General features: G+C 48.4%; 1 protein-coding gene across 1 annotated transcript in view; it reads right to left on the reverse strand.

Annotated features, from left to right (window-relative positions):
• LOC147706808 (calpain-1 catalytic subunit-like) overlaps positions 1-15,515 on the reverse strand; it is a 601,296-nt gene that overhangs the window by 17,286 nt on the left and 568,495 nt on the right. The window lies entirely within an intron of this gene.

Below are 15,515 nucleotides of genomic sequence, written 5' to 3' on the forward strand. Positions count from 1 at the left end.
CGGGCATTTGTACAATGGGCTGGTATCTGAGTTGCAGCTGTGTGTTGATTTTTTGGGGCAACATGTTAGTCAGTTTGTTCAGATGCCGCCAGCGGCCCAATGCAGGACTGGGAAGCCTATCTAGAGGCCTGTAGCTGGAAGCAGATGGACCTCTGTTACCCTACTTTCACCAAGTGGCAATAGGTTGAATTGCCAGTCCCCCACTGGACCGATCCATTGATGCAAAAAGCTGACTTTGGCTGGTCACTTTAATGTCTGCAGCTTGAGCAAGGGCAGAGGGCCTGAGCAGATGTGGCTTCAATCATGTTAAGGTGTGGTTCACCGGTATGAACTATTCGTTGCACAAAGAGGCCAGGCAACATTTGCACTTTTTTTTATCTCAGTGAAGTTAAGAAACATGCCTTGTTTAGAACCCCCTCCCTTCTTTTTTACTACTTAGAACACTGAAACAACGTTTTGCAAAAATAACAATGCACAAATGTAGGCCACTTTCTTTGTGGGTGCTCAGACGCTTTTTGATCGCAATCCAACCCTGGGTGGCACCCTTAGCTGTGCACGATACAGCTGCACCACCACCCTCTGCTATATCGTTAACAGGCTTGAAAACGGTTTTAAAAACCGATACTTTGCACATTTGCACACTGAAAAATTGCTGCTGCCTGCCAAGACGCTTGAAAATTGTTTCAAACTGATAAATTGCATTTTTGCACACCTGCGCTCACCTAGTTTTGCTCAGTCCTCACCAACTACGCCTCGGTCCGACTCGGCAAGTGCTGTTGAGCGTAAAGCAGTTCTGGGCGGACATATTAGGGGGGAGTTGGACACATCAGGGTGAGAGTGGGTTGCGGACTAGTCTTTCCGCTGGCAACACTACTAAACCCGATGCAAAAGCGCACGTGCAGTGGACGCGGTAAGACTGCTTGTGCTAAGGCGGCGCTGCTAGCTGGGTGGAGCTAGATTTTAAAGATAAAGATTTTATGTGTTGAAATCCAACATTAATGCTATATCGTTAACAGGCTTGAAACTGTTTTAAAAACCGATACTTTGCACATTTGCACACTGAATCAATCAATCAATCATAGCATTTGTATAGCGCGCTACTCACCCGGAGGGGTATCAAGGTGCTTGGTGGGGGGGGGGTCTGTACTACTCGAAGAGCCAGGTCTTGAGTTGCTTCCTGAAGGAGAGGTGGTTCTGGGTCCGTCGTAGGTGTATGGGGAGGGAGTTCCATGTCTTGGCTGCCAGGTAGGAGAAGGATCTTCCTCCGGCGGTGACTCTGCGGATGCGTGGAACGGCCGCGAGGGCGAGGCTGGTGGAACGTAGCTGGCGGGTGGGAGTGTAGAAGGTCAGGCGGTTGTTGAGGTACCTGGGTCCCAGGTCGTAGAGAGCCTTGTGTGCGTGGGTGAAGAGTCTGAACGTGATCCTCTTGCTGACGGGGAGCCAGTGCAGGTCTCTCAGGTGTCCGGAGATGTGGCCGTGTCGGGGGATGTCCAGGATGAGTCGAGTGGAGGCATTCTGGATGCGTTGGAGTCTTTTCTGAAGTTTGGCTATGGTTCCAGCGTAGAGGGTGTTCCTGTAGTCCAGTCGGCTGGTGACGAGTGCCTGGGTGACCGTCTTCCTGGTTTCAGTGGGGATCCATTGAAGATCTTTCGGAGCATACGCAGGGTGTTGAAGCATGACGACGAGACGGCGTTGACTTGTCTGGTCATTGAGAGGGAGGTGTCCAGGATGAAGCCTAGGTTACGTGTGTGGTCCGTTGGCTTGGGGGCGGTGCCCAGGGCAGGCGGCCACCAGGAGTTGTCCCAGGCGGAGGGCTATGATCCCAAGATGAGGACTTCCGTCTTGTCTGAGTTCAGTTTCAGGCGGCTGTTCTTCATCCATTCAGCGACGTCTTTCATCCCTTCGTGTAGGTTGGTTCTGGCGGTGGCGGGGTTGTTAGTGAGGGAGAGGATCAGCTGGGTGTCGTCGGCGTAGGAGATGATGTTGAGGTTGTGCTGGCAAGTAATGGCTGCGAGGGGGCTCATGTGGACATTGAAGAGGGTGGGGCTGAGTGAGGATCCTTGTGGTACGCCGCAGATGGCTTCGGTGGCTTCGGATCTGAACGGGGGCAGACGGACCCTCTGGGTTCTTCCGGTGAGGAACGAGATGATCCATTCCAGTGCCTTCTCTTGGATTCCGATGTTGTTGAGGCGCTGCATTAGGGTGCGGTGGCAGACCGTGTCGAATGCTGCGGAGAGGTCCAGGAGGATGAGGCCGCTGTATCTCCGTTGTCGAGCAGGGACCTGATGTCGTCTGTGGCTGCGATGAGGGCAGTCTCGGTGCTGTGGTTGGCACGGAAGCCGGATTGCGAGTGGTCGAGGGATCCGTTCTTCTCGAGGAAGGCGCCAGCTGACTGTTGACGGTCTTCTCGATGACCTTGGTAGGAAAAGGGAGGAGCAAGATGGGACGGTAGTTCTTGAGATCGGTGGGGTCCGCTGTTGGTTTCTTCAGGAGGGCGCTGAGCTCGGCGTGCTACCTGCTCTCCGGGAAGGTGGCAGTGTTGAAGGAAGTGATGATGATGTCCCGGAGTTGGGGTGCTATGATGGAGTCGGCCTTGTTGAAGACGTGGTGGGGTCAGGGGTCGGTTGGTGATCCGGAGTGGATGGTGTTCATCATGAGGGTGGTGTGTTCAGTGCTGACCGGAGTCCAGGCGCAGAGGGTGTTGGTGGGGGGGCGTTGGCTCGGTGGTAGGGTGCGTGGTCTGTGCGTCGAAGCTGTTGTGTATGTCGGCGATCTTGCTGTGGAAAAACGAGGCGAGGGTGTCGCAGAGGTCTTACGAAGGAGTGATATCGTTGTTTCCGGCACTAGGGTTGGAGAGCTCTTTGATGATGTTGAAGAGTTCCTTGCTGTTGTGGGCGTTGTTGTCCAGTCGTTCCTTGAACGCTGTCTTCTTGGTGGTGCGGATCAGCTGGTGGTGTTTGCGGATGGCGTGCTTGAGGGCAGTCATGTTGTCTGTGATCTGGTTGTTGCTCCAGGCTTTCTCGAGGGTGCAGCAGTTCTTCTTGGAGTTCTTGAGCTCATTGGTGAACCAGGAGGCTTTCTTGCTGCCGGGTCTGCTGGGATGGGTCTTCAATGGTGCGAGGTAGTCAGCGCAGATTGTGATCTACTGTGTGAGGTTGATGTCTGCTTCGTTGGGGTAAGTTGTGCTGGCGGGAGTGTTCTGGCTGAGGCAGGTGGTGAGCTGGTCGTCTGGGATCTTGTTCCAGCTCCTGCGGGGAGCCTGTTGCGGGTGGTGGTGGTTCGTGGTTCTTCTGAAGCTGAAGTGGACGCAGCTGTGGTCCGTCCAATGAAGTCCGGTGGAGTGGCTGAAGGAGATGTGCTTGCTGGATGGGAAAGACGGGGTCAAGCCTGTGGCTGGGTGGTGGGTGGGGGTGTTCACCGGTTGCTTGAGTCAGAGGTTGGCGAGGTAGTCCAGCAGGGTGGTGGTGTTGGTGTCGTTGTTGTTCTCCAGGTGGAAGTTGAAGTCCCCTAGGAGGATGTTGTCAGCGGAGGGGAGGGCGTGCGGGCTGATGAAGTCTGCTATGTCTTTGCTGAATTGTGTGCGTGGTCCCGGGGGTCTGTAGATGAGGGTGCCTCTGAGGGTTGTCTTGGGGTCGGTGTGTATCTGGAAGTGGAGGTGTTCAGCGGCGGTGAGGGTGTCGTCGGAGTTGGTCGTGATGCGGATGGTGTTCTTGTGTACGATGGTCTGGTTGGCGCGGTCCCTCCTGGTGATCTTGTACCCGTCCGGGATGGCGATGGCGATGTCGGGGGCTGAGGAGGCGTTCATCCAGGTTTCCGTGAGGAAGGCGACGTCTGGTGATGTTGTGTCGAGGAGGTTCCAGAGTACCACGGCGTGTCTGTGGACGGAGCGGGTGTTGAGCAAGATGCACTTAAGGTGGTTCTTGCTGGTGCTCGGCTTGGCGGGTGCGGTGCAGGTCAGGAGGCAGGTGAACCGGCAGGCTTGACAGATGAAGGGTCCGTGGTTGCGTTTCGGGGTGGCTCGGTAGCAGGCAGATTTCCGGCTGGCATTGAGTGCGTTGAGGGTGGCGGCGTCGTAGGTCCATCGTCTAGTCTGGCGTCGGCGAGGGCCAGGGGTCCTGGCGCTGGGCGTGGTCCAGGCGCGGACGGGCGCAGACGGGCTTGCCTTTAGCGCGCCTTCGGCGCACAATCTACGTGCCCCCTGCGTGTGACCGCTGTGCGTCCGCACGGTCTCCATTTAAGGCGAATTGGGAGGGAGGAGCAGCTGGGAGGTGGGAGCGGGGAGGACATGGAAGAAAAGGGGCGGGGCCGCGAAATCAAGGCGGCCGGAAGCAGGGAGCAGGGGTTACACCAGGGGAGGTAGGACCCTAAGCACAGAAGTAGAAATATAACAATAAAACAGCAGGGTAAACAGCGAGTGACAACAGGGCAAATAGCATGGAAAAAAACGACTACAAGGCAAAACAGGGAGAAAAACGGCAGATTGGCACAATGAGCAGCAGCGAGGGGGCACACACACAGCTAGGGGGCCGTACGGCGCGGGGGTGTCCTGAGGTCACTGAATTGCTGCTACCTACCAAGTGGCTTGAAATTTGTTTAAAAGTGATAAATCTCATTTTTGCACATGCACGCTCACCTAGCGTTGCGCGCAAAGTGATTCTGTGCGGACATTTTGGGCGGATTTGGACACATCCGGGTGAGAGTGGGTAGCGGACTAGTCTTCTTGCTGGCAACACTACTAAACCCGATGCAAAAGCACACACGCAGCGGTTGCACGCAGGCAAAGGCGAGCCCGTCTGCGCCCGTCCGCGCCTGGCCCGCGCCCAGTGCCGGACCCCGTGTGCATTTTCCAATAGCTCGGAGAAATGTTACATACTCAAGAGATGAATTAATTAGGCTGTACAGAAAGAGCACAACATCTTGCGGACTGCGACTCGATCTCCAGAAGGAGCCAAATCGATGTGAACGCTGTAGGTTGCAGCTTAGCTACAGGAAAGTGAAGACCTTGATAACTCAGCAAAAACAAGCACCCATGGCTAACACTAAGGAGTTTAAAGCTGTAATTAATCCACGCTCGCTAGTAAAACACAACACTGAACTCGAAGAAATGACAGAAAGTCACAAGCTCGATCTGGCCTGTATAACCGAGACTTGGGCAGATACAGCGTCAGATCCAGAGATGATACTAGCTCTTCTCGCAGGCTTCTCCATGACTGCTCTATGACTAGAGCTGATAGAACACACAAGCAGGGGGACTAGCTATCATTTCCAGGGAAGAACTTAGAGTGGGTGGGTGTTCAACAGGCAGCCCTCGGGATTGTGAAATGTTAGCCTTCCGGATGTCACTCAATAACAACTATACACTTAAAGACTTCTCATATATCGTCCACCGAAAGCCCGGACACCACTGATGGACAAAATTAGTCCCGTCTTGGATTCCAGTATAAACTGTTCAGATTTCACAGTTTTAGAAGATTTTAATTATCACCTAGAAAAAGAAGAAAACCAAAACATGAGCGTGTTTATTTACGCTATGGCAAATTTTTCCTTGAGACAGATTGTCAGACAAGAGACACATGTCGCAGGACATATCCTAAATGGATTTTTTTTTTGTAAATCTTTTTATTGTGTTATAGCAGAACATACATTTACTGCCAACAGCGGCAGTGCGCTTGTAGCGAACATGAGAAGTCAGTAATACAATAGCATGTACTTCCACAATGATCAGAGTATATTATGTTTCTAGCACATAAACCTCACAGACATATCACAGTGAGCACGACCATACAGCATTTCAACAATTCACTCAACTATTGAAGAGTTGTCATCATCACTTTCAAGTATTGGAATAGCAAGAAATTGTTCAAGTGGACCCCAAATGTCCTTCGGCCTAGACATCACAGGCAGTTCTTTAGCGTACGTAGACAGGTTTTCATAACAATATACCATATTTACCAATATACCAGGTTTTCATAACAATATACCATATTTTTCCAATTTTGGGTCAAGAGCACTGTCCCACGTGAAAAAGATGCGGCGCTTCGCTAGCAGAAGGGCAACTCTGACAAATCTGCCCATGATACCTTTAAGATGTGTGACGTGGTGTAGTAAGCATACTAGTGGTGTGCAGGGTAGCAACGCGCCAGTCATGGTGTGATGCCGGTTCAGCACTCCCTCCCAGTATTTGAATACCGGGCTACAGCTCCAGGCTAGGTGTATAAAGTCCACATGTAGTTGCCTACAACGTTTGCATCGCTCCTGTCCCTGAGGCCCATTCTGTGTAACTTTGAAGGGGTATGATATATCTGGTCTATGAATTTAAAATGGATAATACGTAAATTCCCATTGGGTGTCAGACAGCCTGTCAATTGGCATATTCACTCCCAGTCGTCCCCCTTTATTTGTGGGTCTAAGATTTCATTCCATTTAGTTTGTCAGGCCCTTTACTCGTCTCCACCTGTACCACCCTGCATAATCTAGCAATTAATTTTTTCTTTGTGGGTAGCACCAGAAGCAGCTGCAAAGACTGGAGTGTCGGGGGCTTGGTAGGAAAGTCAGGGTAGTGGTCTCGTATGGCCCGTTTTAGGCAGTAACAGGTATACTGAAATAGGGAGGTAGGGTTTTGTATATATTCCATATCACTGTGTGCAAGATATTGCCCATTAAGATGGAGGTCACCCATCTGAGCAGTGCCAGCTTCTCTGGGAGGTTTTAGTGATCCTGCCTCCTGAGTGACCAATAGTGCGGCATGATGGGCCAGGGGGAGCGCGGGTGCGTACAGCGTGCTCGGTTACCTATCGCCTGCCATGCAGCTACGGTTGTTTCTAGCTTGTTATCTGTCCTTAGTGTATGTCTGGTCACATGTATCAGTAGGCTGCCAAGTGGGGTTGGATAGGCATCCCCATCTTCCACCACCACATGTGGTGTAAAGGTGTGTTGTCTGACCCAATAGTCTGCATGTTACGCCTGGGCACATAGATAATACACATACAAATCTGGCGCTGTGAAACTGCCTTTATCATATGGTAGCGTCAGCGTTTGCCAGCTAATCCTCGGCTGTCCTGTACCCCAGATCAATGTTAGAAGAGTCCTCAGTGTTTTAAAAAACTGTTGCGTTAGTTTAATTGGTATATAGCTAAAGAGAAACAGAAAGCTGGGAAGTACAGCCATCTTTATCACAGCAATGCGATCTGCCAGAGACAAGGGTAGGTGCATCCACCTATTCACTTGTTTCTCCAGTATGTTGTGTGCTCAACCATTGTTCTCCCTGACTACTACTTCGTGGTCGCGGTGTACCCGGACACCTAGGTATTTAATTTGATCCGTTGTCCATTCTAGGGGGTAGTCCAGGGAAGGCTGAGGTGTGATCGTGGTTAGCGGTATGATGACTGACTTTTCCCAATTGAGCGTGAGACCAGAGAACTGACCAAACTTTATGTATTCACGTAGAACAGGAGACAGGTGCTGTTGAGGACCATGTCATCCGCATACATTGAGATTCCGACCGGTCGGTGCCTAAAATTGAGGGCAGACGGTCTGTGCCTTTGCCGAATCTTACATGCGAGTGGTTCGAGCACTAGGGCAAATAGGAGAGGGGATAAGGGACTGCCCTACCTGGTGCCACGCTTTTTCTGGAGTGGTATGGAGGTGTGGCCGCCCACGCACACCCTGGCTGTCGTATTTGTGTATAAGATCTTGATCCAGTGTAATATGAAACTAGGGAACCCCATCTTGCAGAGTATATGAAACATGTACCCCCACTCTATTGAATCAAATGCCATAGCGGCATCAAGCATGATTAGGATTAAGGATATGGAACATGGAAAAAATAGTGCGCAAATTGTGGGAAGTGGATCTTTCCGGTATAAATCCAGTCTGATCCGGAAGTACGAGGAGGGGAATTCAAGGTTGAATTTTTGTCACTAGTATTTTTGCCAATATCTTAGCATCTAGGTTGATTAGCGATAGGGGGTGGTAAGAGTCAACTGAGGTAGCGGGTTTAGCAGCATCAAGCATGATAGCGAAAACAAGCAAGTTAGGATTAAGGATATGGAACATGGAAAAAATAGTGCGCAAATTGTGGGAAGTGGATCTTTCCGGTATAAATCCAGTCTGATCCGGAAGTACAAGGAGGGGCATTCAAGGTTGAATTTTTGTCGCTAGTATTTTTGTCAATATCTTAGCGTCTAGGTTGATTAGCGATAGGGGGTGGTAAGAGTCAACTGAGGTAGCGGGTTTATCTTTTTTAAGAAGTGTGATGATCATGGCTTGTCGAAGCGAGGGGGGCAGGCTTCCGGATTCATGTGCTTCTGCATACATTGCCAGAAGATGGAGCACCTGAAGGTCCGCATATGCTTTATAAAATTCTGCTGTCAGACCATCCGGTCCCGGGACCGTACCATTAGGAAGGGAAAGGATAGCATCTTTAACATCCGTTTCATCTATAGGAAGGGATAAGTATTTTCGATGTACATCTGACAACCACGCACAGGCGATGTCTGATAGGTATTCTGCCATGTCGTCCTCAGCCGCACAACCTTGTGTGGTATATAATGCCTGTAGGTATTCCCTGAACTGTTCTACAATAGCTTGTGGGGGGAAATGCTCTGAGCCACTTCTGTCAACAATCTTGTCGATCTGATTATTATGTTCACTAAACAGTAATTTGGCGGCTAGGACCCTGCCAGGTCTTCCCCCTTCACCATACGCCCTGGCTACGTGTCTCCTCCCTCTATAGCGCGCTTCTGTTACTGCTAACTTGTCGGAGTCTTCCAGCAGTGCTCTGATGCGGGGAGTAACGCATTGGATGACGCCGCCCAGTACTCTTTTTCCAGCCCCTCCAGTGCCGTCTCTGTTTTGGAGAGTTGCCCTCTTATGTCCTTCAGTATGCCCGATGAAGTGCCTATAAAGACACCTCTTATTGTCACCTTCAATGCTTCCCAAAGTGATGCCTGACTTTCCACTGTGCCAGTGTTTTCATCAAAATAAGGGACTATGGCAGTTCTGATAGCTTTGTTAAAAATGGGATCAAGCAGTGCTTCAGCACGGAAGCGCCATGTGAATGGGCAATGTGGATTAGTAAATACGTAACTGTAGAAGCACAGGATTATGATCCGACAATGTGCAGGGCAGTGTGTGTGTGTGTGAGTAACCCAGTTGTTTGCGTTTTCATTAAGCAACCAGTAGTCCAGCCGGGACCAGCTGTTATGAGCGGGTGTAATATGCGTGCCTTCCTGAACTTGCCCATTCCGCAGCCGCCAGACATCTACCAGACCTTGCTCCGACATTGCTTCACGTATACATTAGGCAACTTTAAGTGTACAAGCCCCTGACGGATTAGATTTGTCTACGTGTGGGTCTAGATGTGTGTTTAGGTCCCCACCCCATAGTGCTGCTGTGTCAGGCCAGGATCGCAGAATAGTGAGCATTTGTATAAAAGGTGCGGGATCATTAACCACTGGTCCGTGCATATTGATGATGGTAAGAGTAGTCATCCCCAGTTTGCCCTGTACCATGGCGCAACGGACGTCTACATCCGTGTGAGTGTGCGTGGGGCAGAACGGGATATCCTTCTTAATCAGAATCAGCACGCCACGTGCATAAGAAGAATAGTACGAGGCCAGTCGGAACCCCGACCATCTATGGGCCACTTTGGAGTCTGTGCGTTTGTTCAGGTGGTTCTCCTGTAATAATGCAATCTGTACAGTATGCCTGTCCAAATATGACGAACAATGGTTTTGGCGGTATGATAATTGTACAGTGCATAGTCAGTACATAGCGTAATAGCAATTATAAAGTCGTAGAGGGTTTGCAAGGGATGTCAAAGGGAGACACAAGGCTCAAGATACCAGTTATATGTCATCAAAGTTTTTGTATTTCCAAACAATGGTTTCATCAATAATATACAGTTGTACACATAGTATTTCAAAAGAAGTGCAGAGTGTCCCAAGTGCTTTTGTGAGAACCAAAGAGTAATTAAGTGACAGTGAGTGTATATATATATATATATATATATAGGTTTCTGCTGGGGATATTTACAAGAAACTGAAAATGACCAAGAATATTCGTATAAACAATGATTACACAGTGGCTATCTATATTCATAGGCACTGTTTTGCACGGTTCATTTCCTATGGTGTCGACGGCGTTTCGACCCGTCAGGATGGGGGTCTCATCAGGACTGATCGTTGTGAGACATCTAAGGGAATTTTAAAAAGGGGGGGTTTAAGGGCATGTATTATGTGTCTCAGTTAGCCAATGAGCGGACTGTTAATTTTAGGGGTTACCTCAGGTTGTGTAGATTTCCATATCGCAACCCATGCGTGATAGAGGAACGTAAAACAACTTACAGTGGGCCCAGCCGGGTACTGTTGCATGGAGGAGGGGCAGAAGGAGAAAAAGCGGGGTTGAGTCGGAACAGATTACGCTTAGTAACATACATGTTGGCATCCATGTAGGCAGGCTGTGTCTAATACTTACCACTGTGGTGGTAATCAGACTGTGATAGACTGTGATTATCAGCTTCTCGGTGAGTCGAGATTGGTCGGTGGCGGACGGTGCCGTCAATGAAATATTCCTTCAGCCAAGACGATGTCTGGGAGGAGAAGGGGCTAGTTAGTCAGGGATCTAAGCTACATGGACCTGGGGATTGTTGGGAGAACCTGGGAATCAAAGTACCTGTGTGCTGTAAAAGGCTGTGTGCTGTAAAAGGCTGACCTTGGTGTTTATTAAAGTTACTCGGGCCTGCCTGGTCGTCTGAATTACTGGAGCCACCTGATGATTCTGAGAATGTGACTGGCTGGTTCCTTTTGAAATGGCCCCACGTGTTCTGTCTCACCGAGAAGCTGATAATCACAGGCTTTCACAGTCTGATTACCACCACAGTTGTAAGTACTAGACACAGCCTGCCTACATGGAGGCTAACATGTATGTTACTAAGCGTAATCTGTTCCGACTCACCGGTTGTGGCTCTATTCTAGAACCAATTGGAAGATACGTTGACTTCTTTATTAGAGAATATGTTCCCACGTAACAGAGCTACGTCCGCAACACAATTCATATGATCAACTTGGTAGAAGAATTACCCTACAATAGAGAGACTGACTGGTTAGCAACTCTCGACATTTCGTCATTATACACCAACATCCCACAAACTGAAAGCATCCAGAGTATAGTACACATTCTAGACACCAGACCCAGACCAGTAACTGTTCCTACCTCATTCATAATCTCTCTACTACAGGTGGCTCTCCAAAGAAACTATTTTGTATCAAATGGTCAATACTATCAACAATGCTGTGGGACCAGCATGGGAGCAATTTTTGCTCCCAACCTGGCGAATATTTACATGAACCAGGTTGAACAGACCTTCGCTCTAAGTGACCAAAATCCTTACCGAACCAGATTAAAATGCTGGTATATGTATATAGATTACATCTTCCTTATTTGGAGTGGCAATCAAATCCAAACACACCTTACCTTCACGTTTACAATTCACAAATCCACCATTGCGTTTTTGGACTTAAATATCCAAAGCGAAGAAGGCAAACTGTTTACCTCACTAAATAGGAAACCGACGGAGAGGAACACCTTACTGTCATACAAGAGTCAACATCCCAGACCCCTTAGGGATGGTCTACCCTTCGGGCAGTTTTTGCGCATCCACCGCAATTGTGCTCTAAAGGAGGACTACACGAGAGAGGCCGAGATATTGAAAAAGAAATTACTAAGCAGAGGTTATCCCAACAAGATAATGAGAGGATCACTCAAAAGTGCGTAGTACTGCCCACGAGAGGAGCTTCTCGTCACCAGACCCAAAAAGGAAATGGACAAAGTTGTCTGTGGCACCACGTTCGGTACACATACCAACAAGATCCGCAACATGATAACCAAAAATTGGCACATCATTAAAAGCATTGATCCCCTAATGGAAGTACCACTCTTTGCATATAAGAGGGCAAAGAATCTAAAGGATCACCTAGTGAGGTCATCCACAGAAACGTTGAAAAAGAGAAGTGGTACACTAGAATCTGCCTGGGGCCTTCCACCCGTCTTGGGCCACCACCCTTGTGGCAACTGTGTGATATGCCCTTTCACAGAAAAAAACACCACGTTCGAACAAGGAACTTGTGTACACACATTGGAATCCTTTTCCAATTGCAATACGCGCAATGTGGTATACTGCATTTGGTGTCCCTGTGGTTTTCCATACATTGGCCAAACGCTACAGCCTGTCATATCCAGGATAGGACAACATTGCTGCTGCATTAGAAAGTTGGTCATGACTGCGCCATTGGTAGCACACTACAAAGAAAAAAAAACACACTGCAGATGAGATCAAATGGCAAGTTGTTGATATTGCCACAATACCCGAAAGAGGAGGTGACATTGCCCAAATCCTACAGCGCCGAGAATGTCATTGGATCGATAGAATCAATTCAATTAGCGAAGGGCTAAATTCTGCGGATGAATGGAGAGGGTTTGTGTCAAATCTTGCCAATTAATCCTGTACACACAACATACTCTTGCCGATACACCCTGTCATGCTGTGTTTACCCTAAGTAATTAGTAGGTCTAGTACCTATAGTTCCTATTAAGCACACTTGTGTACAAATATGTGGTTGCTACTAACTGACTCTGTACGTGATGCTAAGTTACCATCTGTTTTGTCCATTCCAATATGTAAGTGCTTGGCACACCCTGTAATTCATCAATGTATATACGCACTCTGTGTAGGCTGTACACCTTCATTACTACAACCCTAGCGTCATCTATGTAAATATATATGTCGTGAACAATTTATACTGTTAATCACCGTATGCCCATACCTCATGTAACATGTGCAGATGAATTCTGTGAACATTCCCCTGTAAATGTCTTTACTATTGGGATGGCCACTAATCTAATTGTCACATACGTGCACACTCTACTCATTGTAAGCCCCTAAGCCTACTCTATTTTTCCTGAGATCATCGCCATCCAGTGCATCCTGACGAGGATAGAGACTCTGACTCTCCTTGTCAGGCCTGCACACGTACTAGACATACTACGGTAAATACTGCGAGGACGTTGGCCCGGCACTACACAGAGCCTTCCAGACGGACTTTGGCGTTCTGGAAGACGCGATCGCGCGTCCCTGTTAAAGCACACAGGTACTTTGATTCCCAGGTTCTCCCAACAATCCCAGGGTCCATTTAGCCTAGATCCCTGACTAACTAGCCCCTTCTCCTCCCAGACATCGTCTTGGCTGAAGGAAATTTCATTGACGGCACCGTCCGCCACCAACCAATCTCGACTCACAGAGAAGCTGATAATCACAGTCTATCACAGTCTGATTACCACCACAGTTGTAAGTACTAGACACAGCCTGCCTACATGGAGGCTAACATGTATGTTACTAAGCGTAATCTGTTCCGACTCACCCCCTGCTTTTAATCCTTCTGCCCTCCTCCATGCAACAGTACCCGGCTGGGCCCACTGTAAGTTGTTTTACGTTCCTCTATCACGCATGGGTTGCGATATGGAAATCTACACAACCTGAGGTAATCCCCTATAATTAACAGTCCGCACATTGGCCTTACTGAGACACATAATACATGCCCTTAAACCCCCCCTTTTTTTTAATTCCCTTAGATGTCTCAAAACGACCATTCCTGACGAGACCCACATCCTGACGGGTCGAAACGCCGTCGACACCATAGGAAATGAACCGTGCAAAACAGTGCCTATGAATATAGATAGCCACGGTGTAATCATTGTTTATACGAATAGTCTTGGTCATTTTCCGTTTCTTGTAAATATCCCCAGCAGAAAGCTGTATATATTCACTCACTGTCACTTAATTACTCTTTAGTTTTCACAAAAAGCACTTGGGACACTCTGCACTTCTTTTGAAATACTATGTGTACAACTATATATTATTGATGAAACCATTGTTTGGAAATACAAAAACTTTGATGACATATAACTGGTATCTTGAGCCTTGAATCTCCCTTTGACATCCCTTACAAACCCTCTACGACTTTATAATTGCTATTACGCTATGTACTGACTATGCACTGTACAATTATCATACCGCAGGAACCATTGTTTACTTGATAAACTAATCACCCTGGTTCCTTTGTGAGTAGGGTTCCCTTGTCCTTCCCTTGTGCCAAATATGACAGCACCTGCCTGGTCTCTTTTGGGGAATTGAGGCCTCGAATGTTCCATGTCATGCACCGGTATTCCTCATCCAATATCTATTGTGAAAGATCCTGATATGTATCGTGTATATGGCCAACAGCACCCATTGAACGACATCTCTGCAATTATCACTGCATCAAGCACTCTGATCTCATTATTGACAGTCTCTGGAACCCTCGTCCCATTTCCTCCCACCTCCCACTTCAGCAATCCAATCTTGCCAAAGGCAAATCCCATTGACATAACCAAACTTAAGAACGAAACAGTAGTAGTGGGGTATACCCAATAGGGGACATAGAGGCCACAACTCCTCCCCAAGAAACCGGGGAGGGGTCGTCTTAGGAGTTTTAGCGCTCTCGCCCAATAGCCCACTATGCTAACACAAGGGGATAATCCTAGACATTTTCTGAAAACCTCTCGCCGCACGGAGTGATAGAGAAACATATCGAGTTGACTAGATCATCGCAGAGCACCTTCAAGGAAGCCCCCGTAATCTCAGATCCAGGGACCCCTGTGTATATGCATTCAGGCGCTGCCCAGTGCCATTCGGAAGCAACACTACATTGTTATATCTGAATGTTAACAGCAGAAAAATAAATGTTATTCAATAAACACAGCCCATCTTTATTCGTGGGTCATAGCCAGGGAAAACATTGACATATTTCCAGCTAGGCCGCTAACCCTGTGTCATTTATGTAGCCAGCGTAATAAAAGGATATAGAGTGGAAAATAGGGCTTGCATCAGTCAATCATCAATGTCAGATGTCTGCATGGAGGAACGCTGGTTTCTTCGCAATTGTTTGGCATGATCCATGGCAAGCTTCGGGTTCTAGAATATCTTGGCTTCACGATCTGTACCTATGCGAAGCCGAGCCGGGTACAGCATAGCGTATGGGATGTTCTTTCATGAGAAGTTTTTTGACCCCTTGGAATTCTTAATCCGCCGCCTGCACTCTTGCTGTAAAATCCAGTAAAAAGGACAGGACATTGTCTTGATAATTTACGGTGCCCTTTTGCCGGGTAATGCGTAGTATAGTGTCCCGATCCCTAAAGTTTAGAAGTCTCGCAATAATGGGCCGAGGTGGAGCCCCAGGCGTCGGACGCGGCACCAGGGACCTGTGCGCGCGTTCGATGGTGAACATGGCAGAGAGGCTCTCAGCTCCGCAGATGTCTCTGATCATTAACTCTACAAAGTCTTCCCCAGTCGCCCCACGTTTGTGGATTCCAGTAATCCTAAAATACACACATTATTGTGCTGCGAGCGGGCTTCAATGTCATAATTTTTAACCTGAATCATTGCCAGGAGTTGTGTGATGTAGTTGGTATTGGCTGCG

Source organism: Lissotriton vulgaris, chromosome 6 (assembly GCF_964263255.1).
Source record: "Lissotriton vulgaris chromosome 6, aLisVul1.2, whole genome shotgun sequence".
In the NCBI taxonomy this organism is placed as follows: Eukaryota; Metazoa; Chordata; class Amphibia; order Caudata; family Salamandridae; genus Lissotriton; species Lissotriton vulgaris.